Source organism: Myotis brandtii, unplaced genomic scaffold, assembly GCF_000412655.1.
Source record: "Myotis brandtii unplaced genomic scaffold, ASM41265v1 scaffold300, whole genome shotgun sequence".
In the NCBI taxonomy this organism is placed as follows: Eukaryota; Metazoa; Chordata; class Mammalia; order Chiroptera; family Vespertilionidae; genus Myotis; species Myotis brandtii.
This window is the reverse complement of record NW_005361459.1, coordinates 3,746,077-3,752,474: the sequence shown is the minus strand read 5'-3', so window position 1 is coordinate 3,752,474 and position 6,398 is coordinate 3,746,077. Positions and strand designations below refer to the sequence as shown.

At 37.3% G+C, this 6,398-nt stretch overlaps 1 pseudogene; it reads right to left on the bottom strand.

Moving 5' to 3' along the window:
- Nucleotides 1–4,760: 4,760 nt before the first annotated feature.
- LOC102257311 overlaps nt 4,761–6,398 on the bottom strand; it is a 5,655-nt pseudogene continuing 4,017 nt past the window's right edge.

Sequence of the window (6,398 nt, the reverse complement as noted above, 5' to 3'; positions counted from 1 at the left end):
CTCTCTCATCGATGTTTCTAACTCTCTATCTCTCTCCCTTCCTCTCTGTAAAAAATCAATAAAAATATATTAAAAAAAAAAAGAAATTAAAATTATTATCACAATAAGGTTACTTAACATTTTCATATCTTCACATAACTATAATATATTGCTAACCATAGTCACCAGGCTGGATATTAGAATCATAGGTGAATATATGAGATTATTCATTTTATAACTGGAACTTTGTATATACCCTTTGACCAACAATCCAGCGGTTCTCAACTTGTGGGTCAGTGAAAGTTTTTGTATTTCTCATGAGGAAATTAGAGATTTTTCCCAGCTTTGTTTAGATATATTTGGCATATAACATTGTATAAGCTTAAACTGTACAATGTGAAGACTTGGTAATGTGTATATTATGAAATTATTATCACAATAAGGTTATTTAACATTTTCATATCTTCACATAACTATAATATTTTTGGTGGTAAGGACATTTAAGATTTACTCTCTTGGCAACTTATAAGTATACAATGCAGTATTGCTAACCATAGTCACCAGGCTGGATATTAGAATCATAGATGAATATATGAGATTATTCATTTTATAACTGGAACTTTGTACCCTTTGACCAACAATTAACTACAAACAATCACCCTTAAGCTACATAATCTTTACTCCCTGGAATGGAGATAAGAAACGCCCTAACCTTTGGAATAGAAATTGACAGGATTAAAATCAACTGGTATAAATACAGATGTAACAAGACAATAAAAGACAGAACCTGGCTCGAGAACCTAGCAAGAGAACATGGCAAGAGAACCTAGACAGAACTTGGCTGGAGAGCCTGGCTAGAGAACCTGGTGACAGAACCTGGCTGGAGAACCTGGCTAGAACCTGGCTAGAGAACCCAACTATGCTGATCAACTGAAAGCTGCCTTCATGTCATTCCTTCTTCGCCGACTCTGTCCACACCTTTGGGAACCCCTGGACCTGCTGGGGCTGGACCCCAACAGATTTCCTTCTTTATTATGGCTGAAAAAAATTCCATTGTGTGTGTGTGTGTGTGTGTGTGTGTGTTATTTTTAAAAATCTATTTCTTTGTCCATGGACACTTAGGATACTTAGGTTGTTACCATATCGTGGCTATTGTGAATAATGCTGCAATGAATAAGGGGGTGCAGATATACCTGAGGTAGTGATTTCATTTAATTTAATTATATACATAGCAGTACTTTTAATATCTTTTGGAATCTCCATACTGTTTTCTATAGTGACTATACCAATTTACAATCCCACCAGCAGTGCACAAAGGTTCCCTTTTCTCCACATCTTCCCCAACACTTGTTATCTCTTATCTTTTTATATTAGCCATTCTAAAAGGTGTGAAGTGACATCTCACTGTTGTTTTGATTTGCATTTCTCTGATGACTAGTGATGTTGAGCATCTTTAATACATCTATTGGTGATTCGTATATCTTCTTTGGAAAAATGTCAATTCAGTAAGAGGGTAGAAATTTGATTAACTCTTGACATTGTTATATTTGCATGGTAAAATATCAAGGGTGATCACTGAAAGAATAAAAGTAGTATTTATAATTTTCACATTAGCAGAGGGGAAAGATTGCCTAAGCCTTAGGCCCTAAGGAGTGGGGAAGGGGGGAAACCAAAGCTCAATCAATCCAAAAGCATAAAAAGAGAAAAAAAGAAGAATGGAAAATGTGGGATAACTAGAAGCAATAAATATAATTTTAAATTTACCAATTCAAAGATAATCAGATGGGTTAAAAACAAAATCCAGCTATTTGACTTTAGAAACAATAAACTACAAATTGAGGACATAAGAAGGTTAAGGTTAAAATGATAAATCAGGCCAAAACAAAACAAAATAATCTACAAAAACAACAAAAATTATTAAAGATATAGAGGTTAAATTTGAAATGTTAAAAGATTAAGTACAGCAGTAGTACATAACAAGTCTAAATTTATATGCATTACTAAAGTGGATACAAAATATAGAAAGCAAAATCCACACAAGTTCAAGGAGAAATAGACAAATCCCCTGTCATACTGGGAGGTTTCAAACTATCTATCTAGTATTTGATTGGTTAAGAAGATGTGGACAAGGGTAAGAAGATTTGAAAACATAGTTAACAATTTGTCTTAATGGTATATATTGAGCCCTGTACCCAAAAACTGGAGGATAAACTCTCTTTTCAAGAGTGCATGCAGCATTTGCAAAAATTGACATATACTAGTTCTTAAAGCAAGTCTAGAATAGCTTCAAAGAATTACCATCAGTAAGACATAAACCAGAATTTGAAAAATTATGTTTACAATACTAAGACATAATTGCTTTTTACATTGTATCAGTATTTGCACTGGCGATTCAAAAGCAATTGTGGTGGGAGTTCAAACTGCTAGTACCTTAACACAAATCAAGACAGTTGGCAGCTAGTCATTGTATTTGTTCTTCACTGTCACATAAACTCAGTTTCTCTTAAAGAATGTTCTTGATGAAGCAGTAAAAAGTCTTTTATCAATTTTGGTCCTTAAGTACATGTCCTTTTTTATTTTTATTTTTTGATTGTGGAACTATATATGTAATATAACAGTTGCCATTTTAACTTTTTAAGTTTACAGTTCATTGGCAAAAGTATATTCACATTGTTATGCAACTATCACTACTATCTACAGAACTTTTTCATCTTTCCAAATTGAAACTCTGTACCCATTAATCACTACTCCTTATTCCCCACTTATCCCCAGCTTCTGGTTTTCTGTCTCTGTAAATTTGACTATTCTAAGTAACTCATATAAGTGGAATCATACAATATTTGTCATGTGTCTGGCTTATTTCACTTAGCATAATGTCTTCAAGGTTTGTCCATATTTTGTTCCATGTATCAGAATTTCCTTTTTAAGACTGAATAATATTCTACTTATGTATATATCACATTTTGTTTATTCATCTTATGGGGATCTTTTGGCTATCCTATATAATAAAAGGGTAATATGCAAATTGACCGAATGGTGGAACGACCAGTCACTATGATGTGCATTGACCACCAAGGGGGCAGACGCTCAACGCAGGAGCTGCCCCCTGGTGGTCAGTGCGCTCCCAGGACAATTAGTACTTTCTTAAATGGGGGTGGGGGGTGTGGGGGGAGAGCGCAGTTCAGCCAGAAGCTGGGCTGACAGCTGGCAGGTGTAGCAGTGCTGGCGGGAGCCTCTCACGCCTCTGCGGATGTAAGGATGTCCATCAGTCGGACATCCCCCAAGGGCTTCCGGACTGTGAAAGCGAGCAGGCCAGGCTGAGAGGACCCCTCGCCCCCCAGTGCACGTGCACTGGGCCTCTAGTTGTAAATAATGCTGCTATGAATATAGGGGTGCATATGTTCTTTCTGATTGGTGTTTCAGGATTCTTAGGATATATCCCCAGAAGTGGGATTGCTGGGTCAAAAGGCAGTTCCATAGTTGTAATTCTATTTGCTTTCAGAGTTATTTGTTTCTAACAAGATTAATCAAGAAATTATCCCAAGGAGAAATTTAATTGTAGTATCTTTTTTTCATTCAATAAATAACTAATGATACAGCTGTAAGGCAAATAATGTCTGGCCTCATGGAGCTTATGATCTTGTGAGCAATAAAGACTGTAAAAAAAGAATGATGCAAATAATTACACACATAATAATTGTTATAAGTATTAAGAAAGAGAAATACCATGGAAACTAATCTGGATTGAAGGGAAAAAACTCATAAACTGAGAATTAAAGGGTGAGTTAGCTAGGTGCCCGGACAGATCAATAGCTGCCTAGATGTTCATGAAGACTGGTGTGAGGAGCATAGGGTACTTGAAAAATTGAAAGGAGGTCAAGGTGACTGTGTCACAGGAATGTTGGAAAAAGGTAAGATAAGAATTTGAGGCTGGCTGGCTGGCATTGCTCAGTGGTTGATTGTCTACCTATGGTCATGGTTCAATTACTAGTCAGGCCATATGCCCAGGTTGTGGGCTCAGTCCCTAATGTGGGGCATTCAAGAAGCAGCCAATCAATGATTCTCTCTCATCACTGATGCTTCTATCTCTCCTTCCCTCTCCCTTTCTTTCTGAAATAAATAAAAATATATATAAAATAAAAAAAGAAAAGAGAAAAGTGGAACTTCTAGAAATAAAAGAGTAATAAAAGGCTAATATGCTAATTGAACAGTGGAACAACTGGTTGCTATGGCGCACACTGACCACCAGGGGGCAGACATTCAATGCAGGAGCTGCCCCCTAGTGGTCAGTCGCTTTCGCAGGGGGAGCACTGCTCAGGCAGAAGCCCTGAGAGGGGCTCATGGCTGATGAGCACAGTGGCAGGAGCCTTTCCAGCCTCTGTGGCAGCGCTACAGATGTCAGACTGATGGCATAGGCCTACTCCTCAGACTGCAAGAGGGCTCCCAGACTGTGAGAAGGCACAGGCCAGGCTGTGGGACCCTCCATGCGCCCCCCCACGCAGTGCACAAATTTCATGCACTGGGCCTCTAGTAAAGCTATAATCATTATTATAATGCCAGTATTATCTCAGATATACAGAAGACCAGACCAAAGGAACAGCGAATTGAGAATCAGAAACAGACCCCATTTACAGAAGTGTGATTTTCACAGTAGGATTAATATCAATTAATGGTATGGAGGGAATTGTTTATTTAGTGGAAAAACAAAATTGGATCCCTTTGTTATACTGTATACCCAAATCAATCTCAAGTGGATTAGAAGAAATTTTAAGGAAATGCCCTTATGTTCTTACAATACGAAGGATATCTTCAACAAAACATGAAACTGTAAAAGAAGAGGGTGACGATTTTAATCATGAAGAGAAAGGCAGGCCCAGAGGAAGCAGGGCACCGTAGGCTCCATAAAGAAACCTGGTGCTTATACTGAGTGCCATGCAAAGACACTGGAGATTTATTAGTAGAAGATTTTTGTGATATGACTTATTTTTTAAAAGTTCCTTTGGCTGCCTTATAGGTAATAGACCAGGGGAAAGGATGGAGACAGGAAAGTAGTGAGGTGGTTATGATGGAAGTCTACTAGTAGTCACAAGATCAGAGAGCTTGGACAGGGGTGGTTATAGTGGAGATAGAAGGGAATAGATTCTGGAAGAGAAGCTGGTAGAGTTGGCGTAACTTATAATTGAGTGAGCCAAATCAAAGATAAGTCTGATGACTTTGGCCTGAGCAGCTGGGCAGCTGTGACACTATTTACTGAAATGGCATATCTGAATAAGGAACTATTTAAGGAGCAGCGAGCAAAGATTCAAGAGTTCTATTTTGCCTACTAGTCACCCAGTCAGTTTGGTAAAGAAGGCATTTAGGTGTATATATATGGCATGTGCTTCAGGGGTCAGGAGTGGAGATACCTAAATTTGGAGAGTCATCTGGTCTTTACAGTCATAGGTTAGGAAACATAGGTTGGGGCCATGAAACAGAGGCTCTGTAAGGCAGACAAAGACATTTTACTCAACTTTGAATCCTTTATACAAATATTTACATTCAGCACTAATATGTACTTAAAAGTACTTAAGGATTAAAAGTTCCCGAGATTAGTTGTGTATCAAATGTCCTACTTTCTTATAATGTACTAAATAAATAAGTAAATAAATAAATTACTAGAATTTTACACTTTCTCCCACTGGTTGATATTAGTAAATATTGAGATGTTTTAGTATTGTACTAGTGATGGAACACACAGCAGGCAGAACCAGAAGAATGGGGATGTCCTGTTAGCTGTCACTTCTAAGGTATAAGGCTTTAGAATAAGTCATTCAGGCTTCCTTTTTTTTTAATCCTCACCCAAGGATATTATTTTTTTCATTGATTTTTAGAGAGTGGAGACATATCCATTGGCACTCTAACCAATGGGAAAACTGGCCAGGGCCATTCAGGATTCATTTTTAGGGATTTCTCACCTGTTAACATAAGGGTCTTGGCCCAAATACCTTCTAAGATTTTATTACTAAAACTGAAGTGGCATTAAAAAAACCACTCGTTAATAGCAACATTAGCATTCCTGTAGAAGGAAATGCCTTTGTTTAAAACTTAATAAATTATATGGGTTAATAGGAGACAGTAAAATGAAAGAGCTGAAATTTCTGTGCTAGAATTAAATCATTCTTCTTAGTATAAAACTGATGTTGCTATGAGAGGGGGATAGAGAGGAGAGGACAAAGAGAAGAAAGTTGGCAATATGCTAAGGGGCAGAAGCTTTGTATATGTTGGTGTAATCAGTGAAGGATCCGTGACAAGGCCATCAGAAGTGATTTGGGAATAGGATAATGCTCTGGTCATTTTCTTTCTTTCTTTCTTTCTTTCTTTCTTTCTTTCTTTCTTTCTTTCTTTCTTTCTTTCTTTCTTTCTTTCTTTCTCTCTCTCTC